Raw genomic sequence first — 23,980 nt, forward strand, 5'->3', positions numbered from 1 at the left:
TCTCTCAGGAGAGATCTACATCCGGCTCCTGTCTGCCTGCACTTCTTTGCTTCATCCATCTTGTCTAATTGGGTGGCTGTATATGTATGGGCCACATGTGGGGCAGGCTCTGAATGGGTGTTCCTTCTGTCTCTGTTTTAATCTTTGCTTCTCTATTCTCTGCCAAGGGTATTCTTGTTCCCCTTTTAAAGGAGTGAAGCATTCACATTTTGATCATCCGTGTTGGGTTTCATTTGTTCTAGGCATCTAGGGTAATTCAAGCATTTGGGCTAATAGCCACTTATCAATGAGTGCATACCATGTGTGTTTTTCTGTGATTGGGTTACCTCACTCAGGATGATATTTTCCAGTTCTGACCATTTGCCTACGAATTTCATAAAGTCATTGTTTTTGATAGCTGAGTAATATTCCATTGTGTAGATATACCGCATTTTCTGTATCCATTCCTCTGTTGAAGGGCATCTGGGTTCTTTCCAGCTTCTGGCTATTATAAATAAGGCTGCGATGAACATAGTGGAGCGTGTGTCTTTTTTATATGTTGGGGCATCTTTTGGGTATATTCCCAAGAGAGGTATAGCTGGGTCCTCAGGATTTTTAATTTGATTTCTTCATCTGCATTTAAGGAGGTTATGTCATGCCTAAGTACTGTCTCCAAGGTACAGATTTAATATATATATATATATATATATATATATATATATATATAAACACTTTACTTTGTTGGTCATAGGAAAGTTCATAGTAAACATTGCCTTTTTAGTATCCCATTTATAGTTCCTCATAGACATCATTTCTATTCACATCACATGACAGAAACTGGAAATAACTGGCCAATAAAGAGTGTTCTGTCAGGCTAAGTTAAAATACTGTTCTCTCCTATCAGCTTCCCATAACCACTTAGTAATTTGAGGCTCTTCACAGATAGGAAGACAAAGGCTTTATGCCTGTACAAACACCAGCACCATGGATCCTATACATTTACTCAGGAAAGTGAAAAAATAAAAGCTGAGAAATAAGAAATGAGAACAGAGCATTGTTCAAAGAAGATCGACAGGATGTATACGGATTGTCCTAACCTAGGAAAGGTCACAGATTTCAGATCTGTGATACAGAGGAGTCCCAGATTCTCTGAAGTTAGTTAGATGCAAACAATGAATATTTATGACATAACATGAAAACAGTGAGACTTTGTAGTTGAACCTGTGTGGCACCCCTTCTTTTTCTTTTCCCTAGTATTTTGAATCCAGATTGAAGAAAAAACAACCTGACTCATTGCTTGATGTAAACATAAAATGATTTTATTTTCCTTCAATTTATTTACTTCACTGTGACAAATTTGTTCAACTTTTCTCTGCAATTAATGGTTACAAATTGAAAACTATATACATACAAATATACACACACAATTGCCATGTAGTATTTCTCTCTAATCTGCCAGTTTTATGTTTATCTTTATGTTTTATTATCTTTTTGTTTTGTTTTGCTTTGCTTTGCCTTTTTTTCTTTTCATTTTGTTTTGTTTTGCTTTGTTTTGTTTTGTTTTGTTTTTTGAGGTAGCATTTCTCTTTGTAGCCCCGGATGTCTTGGAACTCACTATGTAGACAGGCTGACCTTGAATCTCTGCCTCCTAAGTGCCCTTTATCTTTTAATTCAGAAACAGTACCTTGCGTTTGCTAATGTGACCCTTAGACTTGATGACATTTTGACCCATGAAGTCAGGCCTGGTGAAATATGTGTACCATGCTCGTGAGCATGGCGATAACTTTCCAAGTCCTCCCTGATCTTGATCTTGACAGACCTGAAGTGGCAGACACATTCTGCCAATCACACACACACACACACACACACACACACACACACACACACACACACACACACACACACACACACACACTGATAGCAAATCCTCAATCCTGAACACAGGTTGCAATGAAAAGCATGCAGAGATTGCCTCTCAATCTTTCTACTTACAGTTTTTCTGTTTCTAACTTCTACTTCTAGAAAATCTATTGCAAATGATAGTTTTTCATCTTGAAATGAGAAACAAGAAATGAGAAACTAAATTACTCTTTTTATCAACCACCATTTCCTTCTCATTTTTTTTGTCTTTTTTTTTTTAGCATAGTAATCCCCTGAGATATAGGGGTGGAGTATATAAGGGAAATATCCACCTCTTTCCTTAAGAAGAGAAAGCATGAAAAGTTAAGCTACTGATCTGAATAGAATGCAATGGAAGGCACTAGATCACAACTCATTTAATACAAATTTCTGTTTTACTAGATGTACAAGACTCATAAACATCAGAAATGCTATTTAATCAAATATATTTTTCAAAGATTACTTTTATTTCCTCCTTTCTTTCTATCTTACCTTCTTTCTTTTTTCTTCCATTCTTTAAAAAGAAAAAACCAACCCCATTTTTTTGAGGTAGAAAACCTGAGGACTTGAGGAACTGAGGACCCAGTTATACCACTCCTAGGCATATACCCAAAATTTGCTCCAACATAATACAAGGACACATGCTCCACTATGTTCATAGCAGCCTTATTTGTAATAGCCAGAAGCTGGAAAGAACCCAGATGCCCTTCGACAGAGGAATGGATACAGAAAATATGGTACATCTACACAATGGAATATTACTCAGCTATCAAAAACAATGACTTTATGAAATTCATAGGCAAATGAGTATAAGTAGAAAATATCATCCTGGTGGAGGTAACCCAATCACAAAAATGTCACAGATGGTATGCACTCACTGATAAGTGTATATTTGCTCAAAAGATTGGATTGTCCAAGATACAATCCACAGACAACATGAAGCTCAAAGGGGGGAACAAAAATATTCATAGGAGATATGGAGACAAAGTTTGCGTCAGAGACTGAAGGAATAGCCATTCAGAGCCTGCTCTACCTAGGGATAGCAGCATATAGCCTTGTTGGGCACCAATGGGAGGCGAAGCCCTTGTTTCTGCCAAGGCTTGACCCCCAGTTAGGGGAATGTCAGGGCAGGGAGGCAGGAAGAGGTGGGTGGACAGGTGGGAGAGCACCCTCGTAGAAGAAGGGGGGATGGGATGGGGGCTTATGGATGGGAAACCAGGAAAGGGGGTAACATTGAAGTGTAAATTAAAAAAAAATCCAATAAAAAAAAAAAAAAAGAAGAAGAAATTCTGAAGAACCACCAGGGTGGTTTTAAAGCTGTATATCCCCAATTTAGAAATGTTTTCCCTTTTACCTGCTTTTAACTAATTGTGTGGTGCAACCCGGTTATGCAAGAAAGGTTTCTTTTCATATTGTTATCTTTTTGAAATGCATGTGAATCTGCGTTTTGTCACATCAGATATTTCCAGGTTTACTTGTTCTTTGCAGAGCTTGCCTACTAAGAATCGTTCTCTTGTGTAGTAAAACAGGCCACAAAATACTTCTGTATATGATAGCATTATAGCCCAACACTTAGTATTTTACAAAAGTGTTGTATACGTATGATTAGTGTGCTTATTTGTTTCTGGATATTTTTGCTGCTGGATCAGAGGCCAGAGAACACGCTCAACTTGTGTTCAAAACCTTCCCATTTCTCCAAAATGGGCTCTCTTCTCTCTCTCTCTCTTCTCTCTCTCTCTCTTTCTCTCTGTCTCTCTGTCTCTCTCTCTGTCTCTGTCTCTCTCTCTCTTTCTCTCTCTCTCTCTCTCTCTCTCTTTCTCTCTCTCTCTCTCTCTCTCTCTCTCTCTCCCCCCCTCTCTCTCTTTCTTTCTGCCCTGACTCTCTCTCTCTCTCTGTTGTTTATCAATGTGTCCACCATGCTGGTTCATCCATAAGTTTCTTTCTGGGTGCTGCCTGTCTATCCCTCTCAGTAGCACTATAGCAACTCTGAGTTTACAAATGTATCAACTACACCAGCTTCAGTCCTCATGGCAAACACCTCACAGACTTACCCTTCTCAGCAATTTTGCAAAAATGCAACTGAATATACATTCCACAGTAGTAAATTCTCTACTAATTATTTAAACAAATTTTGGATCTAGAGTATAAAGTAGTATAATTAAAGGTCTAATAAGTCAGTGAATTTTTATAAGAAAATAATCTCACCTTCTTTCTATTTTAATTAACATAAAGTATTAGGGGTTCAATCTCAGTTATTGCCTGTAATTCATAGAAGTCTCAGAAATTGAACCACCAGGGTAATTTTAAAGCTGTATATCCACAATTCTACTAGTCTACATGGCACATGGATTATATATTTACTCTGGTTTTAGACACTGCCACAAGCTTCTTGTGGTTATGGTGTATCTCATGAAGTCTTCCCTAAGACAAAATAATTCAATCTATTTGTATTTTCCTTATTATATAGGGGTGAAAGGAAGTTTTAATTCTGCTGAAAGAAAATTTAATGGAATAACTGACAATAGGAAAATAGAATAAAATATACAGACAAGCTAAGGGAAAAGGAAGAAAAAATTATGGCATAGGAAAAAGAATTTTCCAAGAGTGTGACTATTCTTTGTCCCAGTGTAATTTAAAAACAAAATCTATGTAGACCTGTCCTATTGTATCCCAGTGTAATTTAAAAATTTATGTAGACCTGTCCTATTGTGTAAAGGTGCAAAGGGGGAAATCTTGGGAATGTTAAATAATTTCAGGGAATGGAACTCATTGGACTGGGAGGCCATATGAGAAATTAAGACAAAGTCTATTGGGAACACATACCGGACAGTGATATGTAAATTATTCTCCAAGGGCAATGGCGGGTGATATAGTTGTCAAGCTATGATGAGAGATGTCACCTCAGGGAAAGGGACAGATGAAATGTTTCCTTGTTGGGCCTGGAATGCCAACAGATAAACTAATACTGTGGAAAATCTCTCATGTACTTGGGAGATATAATTAAGGCAATAAGTGGGACTTAGTACAAAGTGGGGTTTTCGGCATTTTAATTCCTTTTAGATCAAATTTATCAATATGCTAAAACCATAAATAAAAAAGAAAAAAACCCAGAAATATCCACCTTGTTAATATTGATTGTTCTCTGAGACACAGCAGCTACTTGAGTCTCAGGCCTGCATCAGCTGTGAGAGGAGCTGCATGTACAAAGCCACAGCCATATTGTCTGAGGGAACTGTGGAAGATTAGGACTCCAGTGCAAGAAGCAGTCTCAGTAAGAGAGCTGAGTTCTCAACTGGCTATTAATATCTTCCAACCCTTTTCCAAAAGTAGATATGATTTATTAAAGAAAATGATTTTCCACACTAACCATTTTCTACCAAAATACTGGTGGAATCCCACAGTGAGATGGCTTGAAACCTCCCCTTCATCTGTTGACTCATCCTTCAACTGTATTCAATACAGATGGCTTTACAATTCGAATATGAAATGTCCCATGTAGACTCACATGCTAAATTCTTGTATATAAGTACACTTTAGCTATCTTCAGACACAGCAAAAGAGGGCATCAGATCCCATGACAGATGGCTGTGAGTCCCCATGTGGTTTGTGGGATTTGAACTCGGGTCCTCTGGAAGAGCAGTCAGTGCTCTTAACCCTCTGAGCCATCTCTCCAGTCCATTAAATTCTTGATCCATAGCATAAGGCATTAATTTTGGGAGGTGAAGAAAATTGAGTAGATTGGCCTGTGAGAAAGGATGTGTTACAAGGGCTATATGTCTTCACACGGTCCCTTACTAGCACTTTGCTTCTAATTGCTGTGGTATGAGGAGTCTCTGCTACAGATTTCTCTACTATGATGACCTTTTTGACCTGTGGTCCAAAAGCAGTAACATGAAAGATGTGAAATGTCTGCACCTCACAGCAAAATAAGCCATTTTGCTCTCGGCTAAGGAGAGGTAATTAAAACAAATGCTATGTTTGGATTTCCATATAGAGTCTTTACACTAACAAGGGAAGGAATATATGTTTTTATTATGAAGATAAAAAGTGTATATTTTTTCTTAAAATCAGCTTGTAAGCAAATTAATCACTTTTACCCAGTATTGCTTTGTGCATGATCTATAACTAATTTATAATTACTCATTTTACATGAAAGTGATCGAAATATAGCAGAAATAATTAACTAATATTATGAGAAAAAATCACATAGAATTTAACATTTGTATAGAAATAACTAAAAATTAAACCAAGCCTTATAAGCAATTGAAAATTTTCTAATTATTTAGATTTCAACCATTACTGAGGCATCACTATGGCCAGCTCCGTATTTTAGATGCTCACCAGGTCGCTGGTTCAGATGAACTCTAACAGGTGACGAGACACTCATGCCAGGCCCATGGAGGATGCCGATGATAGAATATATAAAGCCAGGTCCAGACATATAAAAGTAATGTTTTCTAGACACTCTTCCTGTTATAGGACATATCTCTACCTGAAAGAAATCATAGACACATCTAACTTTAATAAGCCCCTTACAAATATATTACCTCTTTCTGCATTATGTCCTATTTAACCTACATGACTATATCCCTCTAGATGCTTATGACAGCGTCCTAAAGCTAGACTGCATTTCCACCCCCCTCTGGCTTTGTCTGCCTGACCTCATTATGGCTGAAAATAGTTCAGTTATTATCCATAAGCCCACTATTTCTATCTCATTTTTCTTCTCATACTTTGATAATGACAATGTTTACTATAGAATTGTGGCTCAATTCTATCTTCCTCCACAAAGAGTTTAAATTTCCTTTAAGAAGACACATATACAGTCTTAATTCAATTAAGAACAAAGCAATTTGTGGGTTTGGAGAGGTAGAAAATAGCAGAAATGTGAAGACCCGAGTGAATGGATGTCTACAGAAACCAGTTTTTGCAAAGAAGATTAGATTTAGTGCTCTGAAATCATCCACACCAATCCAAAATACAGACATGTGTCCATGGGACTTTTAGTAACATCAAATGTGAGAATAAGTCAGAGGTACTTTCTCAACTTGGATAACAAAAATGTGATGGTTAATCTTAATTACCAAATTGATAGTACTTAGGATTACCCAGGAAATAACGCTGGGTTTGTTCGTAAAGTACTTAATTAGATTTGTTGAAGAAAGAAGACTTCTTTTAAAAGTATACAGCACCAGTATAAAGACCAGGAATTTATCAGATCATATTGACATCTGGGCACATCTGTCAGCTTTTGTCCACTGTTGGTTGATATAGGAGAGCCAACTCCAGTATGGGCAGTACTTGCCAAGGAAGGTAGTTTTAAATTGTATCAGAAAACTGAATATAAGGCCTGTGAATTAGCCACCAAGCAGTATCCTTCCACCCTATGTATTTCAGTTTTCTGTTCGAGATTATACCAGAATTCCCTCAATAATGGACTGTAATCTATTGAATTAAACAAACCCTTTTCTCCCCTAAGTTGCTTTTTGCCATAGTGACAAAGGATACTAGAACAATATCTTCATATCTAGTACTGAGAAACAACAAATATCAGTAGAAACACCTTGCCTTGTTTTGAAAAAACCTGGGGTGTCAATGGCCTATAACTAATAGAGAGGCAACCTTTAACTGGCACTTAGATTTTGCTGAAAAAACTTATGAATTCTGGCCTTGGTATTATCCACCCAAGTAGGGTAATTCAAGTCAAGATTCTTTTTTTATTGGATATTTTTAACTTACATTACAAATGTTATCCCCTTTCCCGATTTCCTGTCCATAAAGCCACTATCCCATTCCCCCTCCCCTTTCTTCTTTGAGGGTGTTTCCCCCAACTATCCACCCACTCCTTCCTGTCCCCACCCTGACTTTTCTCTACACTGGGGGGTTGAGCCTTGTCAAGATTCTTGTGTGTGTGTGTGTGTGTGTGTGTGTGTGTGTGTGTCTGTGTGTCTCTGTGTGTCTGTGTGTCTGTGTGTCTGTGTGTCTCTGTGTGTATCTTAGTCAGGGTTTGTATTCCTGCACAAAACAACATGACCAGAAGCCACATGACCACAAAACAAGAAGCCAGTTGGGAAGAAAAAGGTTTATTTAGCTTACACTTTCACATTGCTGTTCATCACCAAAGAAGTCAGGATAGGAACTCACACAGGGCAGGAACTTAGAGGCAGAGGCTATTGCAGAGGCCATGGAAGGGTGTTGATTACTGGATTGCTTCCCCTGGCATGCTCAGTCTACTTTCTTATAGAACCAAGGACTATCAGCCCAGGGATGGCACCAGCCACAATGGGCCCTTCCAGCCTTGATCACTAATTGAGAAAATGCCTTACACCTGAATCTCATGGAGGCATTTCCTCAAAGGAGGCTCCTTTGTGATAACTCTGTGTTGTGTAAAGTTAATACACAAAACCAGCCACACACACACACACACACACACACACACACACATGTATATATACAATATATGTATATATATATTTATAGCTCAGCTTATAAAACAGTAGAAAACATTACTGTCCGGCTTTTTTATACAGCCTTAGTTTTGGCTAGCCTCTCTCTCAAATGCTCATTTGCCAATAGACCTCAGCTAAGAGTGGAACTTCTTATCTACTCACTATGCTGTAATTTTGTCCCACTTGAGCTTGTAGTAGATTCATGTTGTTACAAACACTTGTGAGTTCATATAAGCAACTACTCTGCTGTTGCCTTGAGATAATCTGCCACCTCTGCCTTCTAATCCAAAGTGATTGATCCCTGAATCATGGGAGAAGGGGAAATTAAATGGATGTTCAGTTTAGGATTATAATGTATTCAGTTTCTCAGTCTCTGTGTTTTGTCCAGATTTAGGTTTCTGTGCTAATATCTACAATAAAAGCAAGATTTTATGATGTGACTTGTGATTTGAGAAATACACTTATATAATGTGTGTGTGTGTGTGTGTGTTTGTGTGTGTGTGTGTGTGTGTGTGTGTGTGTGTGTGTGTGTGTGTGTAGAGGTTGGTTTAATCGGATGCCTATATAGTAGAATAATAGTGGTGGTTCTCCCTTAGAATCCATGATCTATTTAGCCAAGTTTTGCTTCACATCCTGGTGCCAGATATGGGTTCTTCTGAAGTGGACTTAAATTCAATTAGATAGTGGTTGGTTACACTAATGACATGTGTACCACTATTTCACCAGGGGAAGTTTCTTCCCATACCAATCATTGTAGCTCACTGAGTTTGCAGATGGGTAAACTAATGAATATTCTCTTCTCTGGTAGCATGCATAACCCTTTTAATGACCACAAAAAAACTAGGTAGGAGAGATGATGCTTCTAAGTTATTACTAATTTGATTTATCTTTGTTTCATTATTCAAGCATGTGGTGTTTTTAACAAAAGACTAATGCTGTTAAATCATGGAAGATAACCAAGAAAATTGTGAATAACTTTTTAATATTCTATGAAGTATTACTAGTCAACAACATTAAAAGAGATAATTAAATCCTGTTACTGCCATCTTTACTATTTGGTTTGTGGTTTCTAGTAGGGTCATTGTTGCCCATTATAAAAGCACTACATTTAAACATTTAAACACTGTGTGTGTGTGTGTGTGTGTGTGTGTGTGTGTGTGTGTGTGTGTGTGTGTGTTGGTGTGTGTTTGTGTATATGTGTGTTAAGACACTTCTTCAGGATTCTTTATTACTTGCTAAGGTCTTTAGTGCTATTTATTCCTCCATGCGTATATACACATATCCAGTTTTCTCCAACACCATCTACTGAAGTGTTTATTCCAGTGTATAGTCCAGGCATCATTTTCAAGTATCAGGTGGCTGTAATCACGTTAACTTAATTACTAAGTTTTTATTTATCTTAAATATCTATTCTGCTTCATTAATTTATATGTTTTTGTGCCAGCATAACTGCATTTTTATTATTGCCTTTTAATTTTATTACTTAAAATCAAGTACATGATGCTTCTCAAGATATTGTTTTACTTTAGATTTCTTTGAGTACATACAGTCTTAGGTTTTACAGTTCCTTGTGAAATCTGCTTTCAAATATTTTCTTTAGGCTCGCTCTTCATTCTGTCAGTTATTTACTATCAAAGACAGACCCACAGACTCGGTTGATCACAGTACATTTATATTAGTTAAAATGAATGAGGTCTTAACCCAAGAAAACCAATCACGAGGGAGAACTTTAATTTGATAGCTGTATGTAACTTAAAACCAGTCTTAAAGAGGACATATAATGACTCCAAATATGACATCAGACAAACTTCACGGCAATGGTAAGAGTAAGATGCTTTCGCCAGCAGTGAAAGAAGAGGGAAGGAAAAGTAGGTGAAGAACCACAGTGTTTTAGAGCTATGAAACTATCCTTGTTGTACTGTCATGGTGGGTATCTGATGTGGTTACATAGCTCAAAACTCATTATTCAGTATAAATAAAGTGGCTTTTGATATAAACCAAAGAAAGGCCTAATTACAATAGTCACAACAATAACAATCTCCACTCATTGCCTTTTTATTTTCAGTTGTCATTATTATCAAGGGCCAGGCTCTAATTTGCTAACTGGCTAAGTATAGTTCCCAATGAACTCATTTTTATTTACCAAAATCCTATCAATCAACAACCCACAGTCTTTCCGAAATCTCATGTTCTTTTGATGTTTTCGTAATTGACTCTATAGGGCTAATCATCATTTGATTGAACCAAGCTGCAGTATCTCACGTTTTCAGTGTCTGAGCCTTTCCTCCTGGAGTTCACTGTGCTTCTGCCCTCATAAGCTAGGCCCCTTGTTAACTCAGATCTTTCTTCCCACTTTTATCCCACTTATGCTTACTCCAGTTTGCTTCTTACCATGATAGCCTTACCATATGTCATGTTAAATTTCTACTTTCATTGTCCACAACTTGCTGTAACATTTTCCCCATTAACTTTTTCTTGCGAAACTCAGCATTCCTTTCTATGCTGGGGACAACGGATTGAACTACTGATTTTATATATGAGACCAGAACTGTCCCACTGAACAATGGCTCCAGACTTCAAGACTCAAATTTTCTAATATGGATCCTTTCCAAAATGTATCTCTTCAGTTTCTCATTAGATGTGACCTCCTTCTTGAGGAATAGAGTTTTAGAATAATTACGTATTTCAATGTGCTGCCTCTGCACATCCAATCTTCCACTTTTAATAGCTTTTTTATCCTATTGCCACATCACGTTCCGAGTACGCCATCCCTCAAACTGTTGCTGCAGCCTGTATGCCCTCACCCTGTTGTAATCGTTATTCTCTCCAATTCGGCCTGTCAGACTGCTAGATAGATGTCCTTTCACACAGTTAGAATTTGCTCAATGACAGAGTTCACTTACCGCGGCCTGGCACTCATATATCTTTCATAATTTTGCTGTTATAAACATCTTCTGACTTTCCCTCACGTTGACGGAAGGCACCAATCTGGCTCGAACAAAACAAAAGCATTCATTTGTTTCTCCAACTTGCCCTGGTTTTCGAAGTCACACATTCCAAATGAACTTGCATAGCCCTTTTCGTCCTTACACATGCAGTCCAGGTCACGGTATGCTTCTGAATCCTTCCTAAACCCGTACTCCTTTGTCCATGCTCCTCCTATGGATTTAGCCACTGCACTTGGCTGTGGTTCATCCTTTTAGCTCCATTTACCCATTATTTACACATCCCTGTTGGAGCTCATAAGGTGAATTTTCTATCACAGATTCGAAAATGGCTGCATTTTGTAGGCCAAAGTTCAATTATTTCTTAAACTTAATTTTTTTTTAAAAAAGAAAGCTATCTTAGAAAAAACATGCATCCTGTACAGACTTTTCATTCTGAAAACAAAACGAAACAAAACAAAACAAGTTGGTGAGACTGGGCACATTTTTTTTTCCCAACAAAGGCTGCTGGACCCTTGATTGTCATATCCATTTGACTCTGGCCTAACTCTACTACCTTCTCTCCAGCGGCACCCGCGCATGAAAGGAGAAAGAGCTGAAGTGGAAAGAGAGCTTATGTGCTGGCACTGCCACGTCTTTCTTTATCTTTGATTTTCTTTCTTTGTATTTTTCCCCTGGGTTCCGGGTGGGGCTGGGAATCGACCCTGGGGACTCGCACAGGTGAGAAAGTGGTCCACTCCTGAGATATATCTTTAGCCCACCATGTTTTCTACAGGGACAGTTTCATGGGGCATCATGTGGTGTGATTGGAAGACATAAATGTTTCAAGTTATTCCAAGATAAGGCGTCAGGCTGAGTCACTGTGCTCGGAAAGACCTAAACCTACCCCTTGCACTGGGATGCATGCACCCAAACCAACCATTTACTTCTACCCTGACTTTGTCTCAGAACAGAAGAGGACAGATCTGGCTCTTCAGCCGAGCTGCAGGTGAGTAACGTGTTTGTCGGATCCTCCCTGGGATCTTCACGGCAGAATTTTCACTCCTAAAACAGCTCCAGAGAGGTGCACAGTCTCATCCTTCAGCTCTTGGCCTCATCCTCCTGAGGTTCCAAAAGCCTCTGGCATGCTCCTAGCACAATCTCCTCCATTACTTCTGGTTTTAAGGTATCTTTGATCTAATGCACAAGGAAGGTCTCCTAGCAGTACAGGATGCTGGAGTCAGGCATCATTCTTTGAGTTACCAGCAAGACTACACAATTCTGAAACCAGGAGATCACCTTTCAATCACTAAGGGCTCCAGGCTCCAGGCTGTCAATGAAGCCCCCAGCATCCTCATCCTTGTGCTCAGGTGTTGGGTAGATCCAGATGAAACTGTTGTTTCCCAGAAACACTGAGGCACCACACAGCAAGTTGTGGCAATGAGTCTTATGTCTTTTCACCAGGGCACTCAGGCGAGACATGGACTAAAACTCCCTGACCTACCTTTCCATGTTTTAGGCTTCTTGTGTGCAGAGAAACAGCTCCATCTGCAAACACTGCCTGGACCTCCATACTGATGAGTTTGCCTTCCGTGAAGAAACCTCTCATGGCCCACACATTCTCCACAGACCTTCTCCTCAGCTCTCCTCTGGGCAGGTTCATGGATGAGGGGAGCAAGACAGAATCCAGCCTGGAATTGGTTTCCATCTTCCGTCTCTTCTGTTGAATGTCTGTGATTCTCCGCCACTACAATGTCTCCGATTTCTCCACTGTATTTGGTTTTCTAGGCACAGATGAGTTTGTTAACTCTGTTCTTAGCAGGCCACAGACAATGAGATTCTCTTCCTGCATGTATGTCCCACGCCCCCACATGAAGCCTGTGTCTGTGGAAATTGTGTCTCTAGGCACCACTAAGTGTTTCTTAAGAATCGTAGCTCACGCTCTCGCCGAGAGGTTTGCAAGCCTTGGGGAGCCTTATCTTCAACGACATCTTGGCACCAATGACTCGCGCGGCAACTTGGCATATCTTTAAAATCTGGTTACTCTTGGTAAGACCTGGAAAAGACCCTTTGAAATCAGCATCGAAGAAAATTGTTTTAGAATTTTATTTATCACAATTCTAGGTATATTGCTCGGTAACTTCCCAAGTTTCCAAGGTCTAAACCTTAAAACAAACAAAAGAGCAAACAAGCAAACTCTACCTTTAGAAGCAATAGTTACGCAACCAACTGCAAAATTGGGGGCAGGAACAAAGTCAAGTAAGCACAAACTTTTATTGAGAAAATAAACTATTTAAACCAGAGCCATGTGTGTCCTTTATGTGGCCACATCACTCCAAGGAGACAGGTCCTTGGTTCTGCTTTATACATCAGTACAGTGAAGTTTTTCCAGGCAGGCTGGATTCTGTGTCAGTTTTGCCTCAGTGAAATCTAGACAACAGGCCTTCCTATTTTAAGCACTCATAAGCCCTGTAGACAAGAGTCATCCAAACGTCTCCATTTTCAAAGTTTATAATGTTCAGCTTCCTCTGCCTTAGTTTGAAACATTTTTTAATTTAGTGATGAAGCCTGGAAATCAGTGAGATCTGTAAAAGTCATATTTCTTTATATCTCAGTTCATCCAAAGTTTCTTGAGATTTTTATATTTGACTCAACAAGAAGCCTCTAATGTAATACACACTTGTAGCAGGCGCTATAAAAAGCATGCCCACTAAAGTTTTGTTAAGAGTTAAAAACAAGTTCGTTTTATATTATTTTGTTAATACTTACACTCCCAATAATTTCATCAAAGATACAACAATTAGAATGGCCATTTTGTTGATTACATATCACAATTAAGTGCTTATATTAGACAATGATAGTTATCCCTATAAGCAAAATTACATTAAAAGTCTGATTTGCTCCTTTGTTTGTGAAAGGCTCATACTAATATTACAAAATGAAATTCAGATATGCATACTAACCACTGTGGTGTTTAAAATGAGAAATGCTCCCTTGTCTCGGGAATTTGAACACTGACTCCTTAGTGAGTGAAACTGTTTGTGCAGATTGGGGTGACCCAGTCTTGCTGCAGAATGTATGCCACTGGGCGGACCGTCGGCTTCAAGCTTGTGGTTCAAGATGTGAATTCTCCGAGGTCCCACTATTTCTCTGCCATCTGCTACCGTGCTTCCAAAGCCACGATGAACTGAAATAAGTTCATCCTTCTGTTAGTAACTTTTGGTGACTGTCTTTTGTCACAGCAAAAGAAAAGTAATTCATGGACCCAGCAAAAAGGCTACAGATGATGATGATAATGTGGAATAGCAATTACATATATTTATTACCTCAGAATACAGCTCTAAAGTCATGAAAGGTAGTGATTTGCAGATCTGACAAAAAAAACCCAATCTATAACCACTTTTAGATATTTTTGATACAAACATACAAAAATATATTAACCCATTAGAAAGGAGTAGGAGTGTAGAAAGTTGAATAGAATCAACCAACATGGTTTATATGATGCTTAAAAACAATTATACCACACATGAGGAAATTACATTTTTCCTTCTTTATACAGAAAGCACAAAAAGAAGATAAACCATGGGCCATAGAACAAACCCCAACCAATGCAAAATTTCATACAAAGCCTGTCCTCTAACTATCATTAAACCTTACTAGGTTCAGTAATAGATGCCTAGTAAAGAACAAATAAGAATATAACAATTGGGGCCGGGGAGGTTGCTAAGAGGATAAGATACTTACTGGTCATAAGGAGGACCTGGTTTTGGTCCCCAGCACCACATGGGAGTTCACAACTGTCTATAACTCCTGTCCTAGGGGATCCAATTCTCTCTCCTGGCATTTGTAGACACCGCATGCATGCAATTAATTTATAGACATGTGGGAAAATACTCATATACATAAAATAAAAATACTATCTAAAAATGAAATTAATATTGTGGTGGTTTGAGTAGGAGTGGCCCCATAGACTCAAGTGTTTCATTGCTTGGACCATAGACCGGGTCATTATTAGGAAATGTGACATTGTTGGGGTAGATGTGGCCTTGCTAGAGGAAGTGTGTCACTGTAGGGGCAGGCTTTGCAGTCTCCTATGCTCAAGCTATGCTGTGTTACACACAGTCTCCTTTTGCTGCTCACAGATCAACAGGTAGAGCGCTCCGCTTCTTCTCGAGCATCATGTCTGCCTGCAGGTTGTCATGCCTCCTGCCCTGATGATAACGAACTAAACCTCTGCAACTCTAAGCCAACTCCAATATGATGTTTCCCTTTATAAGAGTTGTCTTGGTACTGGTGCCTTTCACAGCAGTAAAATGCTAACTTAAACAAAAAACCTTACATATTAACATAAAAAATGTAGGAAATACTTAGAAATAAACCTAACTAAGCCTATATGCAAAAGCCCATCATATGTGTGAAGATAAAAAACACACTAGTAAAAAATTCAAGGTCTAAATGGACCACATTTACTGTATTCATTCTTCAGTTGAGGGACATATTTTTTTCACTAGCTTTTGGCTGTTACAAATAAGGCTGCTAAGGACATGGTAGAGCATGTGTCCTTGTGGTATGGTGGGGTGTCCTTTGGGTATATGCCCAAAAGTGGTATAGCTGGGTCCTTAGGTGGAACTACTGAAGAACCTCCAGACTAATTTCCAGAGTGGTTGTACTAGCTTGCAATCCCACCAACTGTGGTGGAGTGTTCCTCTCTCTCCACACTCTTGACAGCATGTGCTGATTTTGATCTTAGCCACCATGATTGGTGTGAGGGGGAAATCTAAGGGCCATTTTGAGATGCACTTTTCTGATGTCTAAGAAGTTTGAACATTTCTTTAAGTACTTCTCAGCTATTCGAGATTCTTGTTATGAATTCCCTGTTTAGCTCTGTGCCCTATTTTTAATTGGGTTCTTTGGTTTTTGTGCAGGTTACATTCTTGAGTTTTTTAAACTATATTTTGGATATTAGTCCTCTGTCAGATATAAGGTTAGTGAAGATTTTTTTCCCAATCTGTAGGTTGCCTATTTGTCCTATTGACTATGTCCTTTGCCTTACAAACACTTTTCTGTTTTATGAAGACCCATTTATGTATTGTTGATCTTAGAACCTGAGTCATTGGTGGTATGTTCAGGAAATTTGCCACTGTGACAATGAGTTTGGGATTCTCTACCGCTTTCTCTTCGTAGATTCAGTGTTTCTGGTTTTATGCTGAGGTCCTCAATCCACTTGGACTTGAGCTTTGCACAGGGTGACAAATGTGGATCTATTTTTATTCTCCTATATAAAGTCCAGCACCATTTATTGAAGATGCCTTGTTTTTAACCACTGTATGTTTTTTATTTCTTTATCAAAAGTGTCCATAAGTGTGTGGGTTTACTTCTGGTCTTCAATACTATCCCATTGATCAATCTGTCTGTTCCTGTTCTAATACGATGTGGTTTTTATCACTATTGTTTTGTAGTCCAGCTTGAGGTCAGGGTTGGTGATTCCCCCAGAAGTTATTTTATTGTTGAGGATTGTTTTGGCTATGCTATGATTTTTGTTTTTCCATATTAAGTTGATAATTGCTCCTTCCATGTCTATGAAGAATTCTGATGGACTATTGACCGAATACTATTCAGCTATGATAAACAAGAACATCATGAATTTTGCAGGTAAATGGATGGAACTAGAAAATATGATCCTGAGTGAGGTAACTCAAACCCAAAAGACTCAGTGATGAGCAGATATTATCCAAAAAGTATAGAACAGCTAGGGCACAACTCGCAGACCTTAAGAAGTGCAACATGTAGAAAGGTCCAAGATAGGAGATTGCAATTCCACTTAGAAGGGGGAAGGAAATAATCAGAGTAGACAGAGAAAGGGAGAGGTCTGGGAGGGGGATGGGAGGAGTAGGGGAAGAAGAGAGCAGGATCAGGTGTTGGGGCTTTAGAGAAGCCCAGAGGGCCAAGAGAATGAATGGAGATAAGCAGCATGGAGGTTGAGGGGAGACCCTCTAGAAAGTACCAGAGACCCAGGAGTTGAGAGACTCTAAGGACTCAATGGGGTGACCTTAGCCAAAATGCCTAACACTGGGGAGAGGAAACTCAAAGATCCCATATCCAGTAGATAAACAGGGCCTCAAGCAAAGGGATGATGATTACTAAGCCACAGTCAAAATTTCTGACACAGAACTATTCTTGTCTAACTGAACTGCAAGGGCAAAAATACAAAAGAGACAGAGAGAAAGGTGGTCCAATGACTGACTCAACTTGGGATCCATCTTATGGGAGGGCTCCAAGGCCTGACACCATTACTGATGCTATAATATGTGAGACTGGCATGGCTGTCCCCTGATAAGTCCTATCAGCTGCTCACTGAGACAGATGTAGATGATTGCACCCAACCATTGAACTGAAGTCAGAGACTCCTGTGGTTGTATTAGGGGAAGGATTGAAGATGCTGAAGGGAAGAGCACCCCCAAGGAAGACCAGAAGTCTCAACTAGCCCAGACCCCATGGAGCTTCCAGAGACTGAGCCACAAACTAGGAGCATACATGGACCACTCGGAGGCCCCTGTGACAAATCTAGCAGAGGTTTCCTGATCAGGCCTTAGTGGGAGAAGATGTGCCTAATCCTCTAGAGACTTGTGGCTCCAGGGAAGGGGAAGTCAGGTGGGAAGAGCACCCTCTCAGAGGCAATGAGCAGGAGGGTGAACCAATAGGGGAAGCAAAGGCAGAAAAGTAAATACTAAAAACAATGAATTTATAGAATTCGCAGGCAAATGGATGGACCTAGAAAATATCATCCTGAGTGAGGTAACCCAGTCAGAAAAGAACACACGTGGAATGTACTCACTGATAAGTGGACATTAGGAAAAAAAGATCAGAATACCCACAATACAACTCACAGACCATACAAAGTGCAAGAAGAAGGAAGACCAAAATGTGGGTACCTCAGCCCTACTTAGAAGAGGGGACAAAATAATCATGGGAGGTAGAGGGAGAGAGGGACCAGGGAGTGAGAGAAGAGTAGTAGGGAGAAAGCGGGACAGGGTCAGGTGTTGGGGGAGATAGATGGCAGAGGGGCTGGAGAAGTATTAAGGACCAGAAAATTGAAAGGAGGTATGTAGCAGTGGGGAATGGGGAACTGGGGATAGTCACTAGAAAGTTACAGATGCCAGGAAAGTCAAAGGCTTCCAGGATCCAACAGGGATGACATTAGCTAAAATACCCAACAGAGAGGAGAGAGAACCTATAGAGACTATGTCCAGAAGTTAGGCACTGCCCCACCCATCTCAATAAGTATTAACCCAGAAATGTAAATAAATAATAATAATAAAAAACAATTCAAGGTCTAGATATAAGTCCACCAGTAACTTGAGTAAGTGGTTTTCAAACACTGAATCAGAAGTTTAGTGAATAAAATTCAGTTTTTTCACCTTTTAGAGATAAAATATACAGCTATTAAAATGCAAAATAATAGTAAAAAATCCATGTATAACATATAAAATTTAACTTAAGACTTTCCATTGGCCTAAGGTAAAATTTAAAAACACAAAGGTTTTTATAACATAGAAAAATTATTTCCATAGTTATTTAGCTGTCACCAAAAGTACTGTTTGTAAAACCAAAATGTGGCAGTTTTCACTATATCAGTTATACCCACCTGTGATTCTACAGACTATGTTAAAAGAGTATAAGAACAAGACTTAAATTAGGAGAAGATAAAATGAAACTCTATAATACTTTTCTCTAAAACAAAAATTTTAAAAATAAACAACAATGAACCATAAAAGAATAATAAAAAGGTTAAGGAAAAACTTGAACTATTAGTCTACCAATAAAAAATGATAAGGATGACAATAAAAACATAAAAGAAAAACCTCTCAACACCATTATTGAGTAGATCATGAATGAAGATCACATTTGATAATACCTATTTGAAATACTGAAGTCAAGAAGACTTGACTTCCCAAGTGTGAGCTGAGCAAAGACAACACCAATGAACATTCTAGAATAGACAGGGAATAATCCCATCAGGCCTCAACCCTAAACAAGGAACTGCAGACAACTGAAGAAAGTTGGGATAGGGACAGATGACTTTTCCCAGGGAGAAATACACCCATCAGTCTTCCAATGCTACTGTTAAGCCCTGAAAGCATACAAGCATTATAAGAATTAAAAAGGATATATTTAGTAATGTATATGTGCATGCATATACATGTCTGCATGCAATGACATTGAAAAAAGAGATTATGAATTTAATGGAGACTGGAGAAGGGAACAGGAGAGAGTTTGGAGGGAGTAGAGGGAAAGGAGAAATGTTGTAATTATATTTCAATCTCAAAAATAAAATTAAAAACTGGCAATGCAATATTATCTTGGTATATGCCATCCCTGTCACATAGTAGATTCTTACAAATATTATAAATATATATAAAAAACCAATTACATCAAACACATAGCTAGAGATACAGGGGAAGAGGGTCTTTTCAACATAGCAGGTAGGATTATAACATAGTGTTTAAATCATTATTTCATGGCCCTAGAAAAGCAAAAAAGAACATTTCCCATACTTTTTGGCTTTACCACAGTTATGCATTTTCCTTAGAGAAACAACCGGCCAACTAGTTGTTCTTGAGAAACCATCATACTTAAGGAAGCAGCTTCAGAGCTCCTGAACGCTCCCTCACTGAAGGACTGAGATTAATGACATTAATACTGGAGCTGGTTCCCCTGGACATTCTGAAGCATGGCTGAGTTTTCCTTCTGCCGCTCTGCTGCTGGCCAGTTGGGACATTGATCTTCAGCACTGGTTTCTGCCTAACCTTTTATACACATTCCTTATTCACACAGTGAAAGAAACAGCCAAGGTTTAGTAATGTTTAGTAATACTATGAAAATAGTTTCTCAGTTCACTCAAACGTTTTGGGGGAGAATCCTACAGGAGTTGTTTGCAAGTTTTTAACTTGAGAACTATCGGAAATGCTGACACAGTTGAAAGATGTAAAAAATGAGATTCTGGTGAGACATGAAATATAGAGGAAAGAGAGATGGGTTTAAAACACCAGGGAAAATTTAAAAGCTGTGCAAGTAAACTCTACATCAAATAGGAAACCATCTAAAATATGACATGATTTTAAACTGTTGAAAGGAATCTCAAACAGCAATGCAGGCACAACATTCCTTACATAGCCAAGGTTCCTAATACTGGAAAAGACACATAATCTTTATGTCTTTGGGTCACGAGGGAACAATAGTTAATTAGCCATTTAACTCAGACCCTGCTTGTTTATTTTTAAACTTTAAACTATACCAATCATATAAGAATTGATGCATGAGTCACACATTGGCATTTTCTTTGTGACACCATGGTTATTATGGGACATAGGACTGGGAATCAACAGAAAAGGTGGTAGCAAAAAGAAGGCTCATAATAGGAGGATGGAAACGATGCCCTTGAAAACAAGGAGTACCGATTACTTAATCACTGCATAAAATTTTGAAGTTATAAGATAATGATAATAATTAATAATAATTATATAGTAGTAGTAGTAGTAGTAGTAATAGTAGTAGTAACAGTAGTATAAAAACAGCAATTATAGAAGTGCATGTAGAAGGAATGGGCCACATCACTAGCTTCCAGCATGGCTGCTTACCAGTTAACTATGTAAAGTAAGAAGTAGAGTATATAACCAATGCCAGTCATAAGAAAACTGATACTCATGGATAAAAACAATAGCAGAGTTTAAAATAGTTTTAAAAGGAGGGTGGCGAGTTATGTCAACTTGATACAAGCTAGTATGACCTGGAAGGAGCAAATCTCAATTGATAAAATGCCTCCATAATATCCAGCTGTAGGGTGTTTTTTTAATTAGTCATTGATGTGGGAGAACCCCGCCCACTGTGGGTGTGGCCATCCCTGAGTCAGTTGTCCTGCATTCCAAAAAACCGGCTGAGGAGCTTCTATGGGACAAGCCAGTAAGCAGCACTTTACCAAGGCTTCTGCATCAGCTCCTCACTCCAGGATCCTGCCCAGTGTGACTTCCCACCCTTACTTCCTTCAGTGATGGAATAAGCATAAACCTGATCCTCACCAACTTGCTTTTGGTCACGGTATTTTGTAAAGGGCCGCAATAACATTCGCCACCACTAGATGGCGCTGGCTTCCACTGCGCCCCACGTGGAAGGCCAGGTCAGTCAAGATGGCGCTAGCCTTTACCGCGCAAGCCGGCTCCCTATCGGGAGATTGGCTGTGTGCGCATGTGCAAGAGTGCCTTCATGCCAGGTCTTTGCCCATTTCCGGGGCGTACCTGATGAGGTCATGAGTAAGCAACCAATCAGGTGTGGGTGCGTACACGGGGGATAAATAGAGGCACCTGGCCGGTGCACGGGGCTTCCACCAGACAGAAGAGAGAAATAAAGTTGTTGTCTATAGTTAGAATTTCGGTGTCCGCGTGCTTCTTGCCGGCTAGAAGTAGCGCGTTGGACATATTGGTGCCGAAACCCGGGAACCAGAGGCCACACCATCGCATCGTTGGCGCCGCGGAAGCCCCCGTTTCACGGGAGAAATTCAGAAGCTATAGGACGCAGGTAAAAACTCTGAGAGAACATGTTTAGCCTTGACCTGCTCCGACTCAATCCCCTGCCGGACGCGGCAGGTGCCGTTGTGGTTGCTTTGGCAGCCCTCGGGTGGTTTCTATTGACTCTTGAGTTTCTAGTTACGGCCAAACGGCGTTTAACAGCAAAGCGGAGAGCGTTGGGGGTGGGGCGAGGCAGTGCTTCAGAAACAGAGTTAGAGAACGATTCAAAGAGTTTAAAGGGAAAAAGTGCACTTAAGAAAAGAGACCCTCTCGAGGACCTTAGATCCGAGGGAGAGAGAGAATGGGGAAAAGACGCCTCGGGAGAGATAAAACAGAGTAAGGAAGAAGAGATCTTGAAAAGCGGAAGTCTTTATCCGGTAAAGGATGCAAAGACTTCAGAGCTTGATAGCTCAGGGACAGACGAGCTTAGCTCCTCTGAGAGAGAGGATTTAGAAAATAAGGCAGCTCGCTGTGAAAAAGAAAGATGCTACCCAGATGAACAACGAGCTAACAGCTTGGGTAAGCAAAAGGAAGTGGAAGGCGGAAACCATGCGGTTTCCCAGCCTATAAGTCCCGGCGCCTCTCCATCTTGTATGGAGAGATTCCACTCAGATTCCTTCCTCACTAAAGAGGAACAGAAAAAGATACAGCTGACATTTCCGGTGTTTGAGGCCGCCGATGGAGGCCGCGTTCACGCGCCAGTAGAATATGTTCAAATTAAAGAACTTGCCGAGTCGGTCCGTAACTATGGAGTTAGTGCCAATTTTACTATTGCTCAAGTCGAAAGGCTTGCTACTCTGGCCATGACTCCAGGAGACTGGCAGACAACAGTGAAGGCTACGCTTCCCAATATGGGACAATATATGGAATGGAAAGCCTTATGGTATGATGCCTCTCAGGCACAGGCCAAAGTCAATGCCATTGCTGAAGGCAATCAGAGAGACTGGACGCTTGATCTGTTAACAGGACAAGGGCAATATGCCAATAATCAAACTAACTATGACTGGGGAGCATACGCTCAAATTTCCGCTGCCGCCGTTAAGGCATGGAAGGCACTTTCCAAGAAGGGAGAGTCCGGGGGACACTTAACGAGAATCATACAAGCCCCCCAGGAACCATTCTCAGACTTTGTGGCTAGGATGATGGAGGCAGCAGGCAGGATCTTTGGAGACCCTAAACAGGCAATGCCTTTAGTAGAACAGTTGGTTTATGAACAAGCCACACAGGAGTGCAGAGCAGCTATTACGCCTAGGAAGGGCAAAGGATTACAGGATTGGCTGAGAGTTTGCCGAGAACTTGGAGGCCCGCTTACTAATGCCGGCCTCGCGGCTGCTATCCTACAGAGCCAAAAGTGCTTAGGTACAGGTGATCACAAGGTCTGCTATAACTGTGGCAAACCAGGACATTTGAAAAAGGAGGTCAAGCCCTCGCTAGGAAGAGAGCACCAGGACTGTGTACTAGGTGTGGGAAAGGCTATCATTGGGCTAGTGAATGTCGCCCAGTTAAAGATATCAGAGACAAGCTTATTCAGCCCAGGCCTCCCCAGACGGAAGAGGGCAAAAAATATTCCAAAAAAACGGGTATCTGGGCCCCAGGTCTCAGGGCCCCAAAACATATGGGACTCCAGTTTACAACAGACAGACTCCACGATTCTAGAGCCACTAGAGGCTCAGCAGGAGTGGACCTCTGTTCTACCACCCAATTCATATTAATGCCACTGATGGGTGTACAACCCGTCCCCACTGACTACAAAGGCCCCCTACCGGTGGGAAGTGTTGGCCTTATTATGGGACGGTCCTCCTTAACTTTAAAGGGACTAATTGTTCACCCTGGAATAATAGATCAAGATTACACGGGAGAACTTCAAGTTCTCTGTTCGTGCCCTCAAGGTGTTTTTTCCATTTCCCCAGGTGATAGGATTGCTCAGTTGATTATTCTTCCAAGCTTACATGATCATTTTTTTCTTCCGGGTCCCTAGAGGAACCGGGAAGTTTGGCTCTTCCGGGACTGATTCTGCTTATTTAATAATGGACCTTAATTCCAGACCCTCTTTAGAGTTGAATGTGAAGGGAAAATTTTTAAGGGAATTCTAGATACAGGGGCTGATAAGAACATTATCTCCTCCAAGTGGTGGTTTAAAGGTATGGCCTGTCACCAATCATCCCAT

General features: G+C 40.0%; 1 pseudogene; it reads right to left on the reverse strand.

Moving 5' to 3' along the window:
- Positions 1–12,352: 12,352 nt before the first annotated feature.
- Positions 12,353–13,242, reverse strand: LOC116906061 (annotated as a pseudogene).
- Between the last annotated feature and the right edge of the window lie 10,738 nt (positions 13,243–23,980).

This window comes from Rattus rattus, chromosome 7 (assembly GCF_011064425.1).
Source record: "Rattus rattus isolate New Zealand chromosome 7, Rrattus_CSIRO_v1, whole genome shotgun sequence".
Lineage (NCBI taxonomy): Eukaryota > Metazoa > Chordata > Mammalia > Rodentia > Muridae > Rattus > Rattus rattus.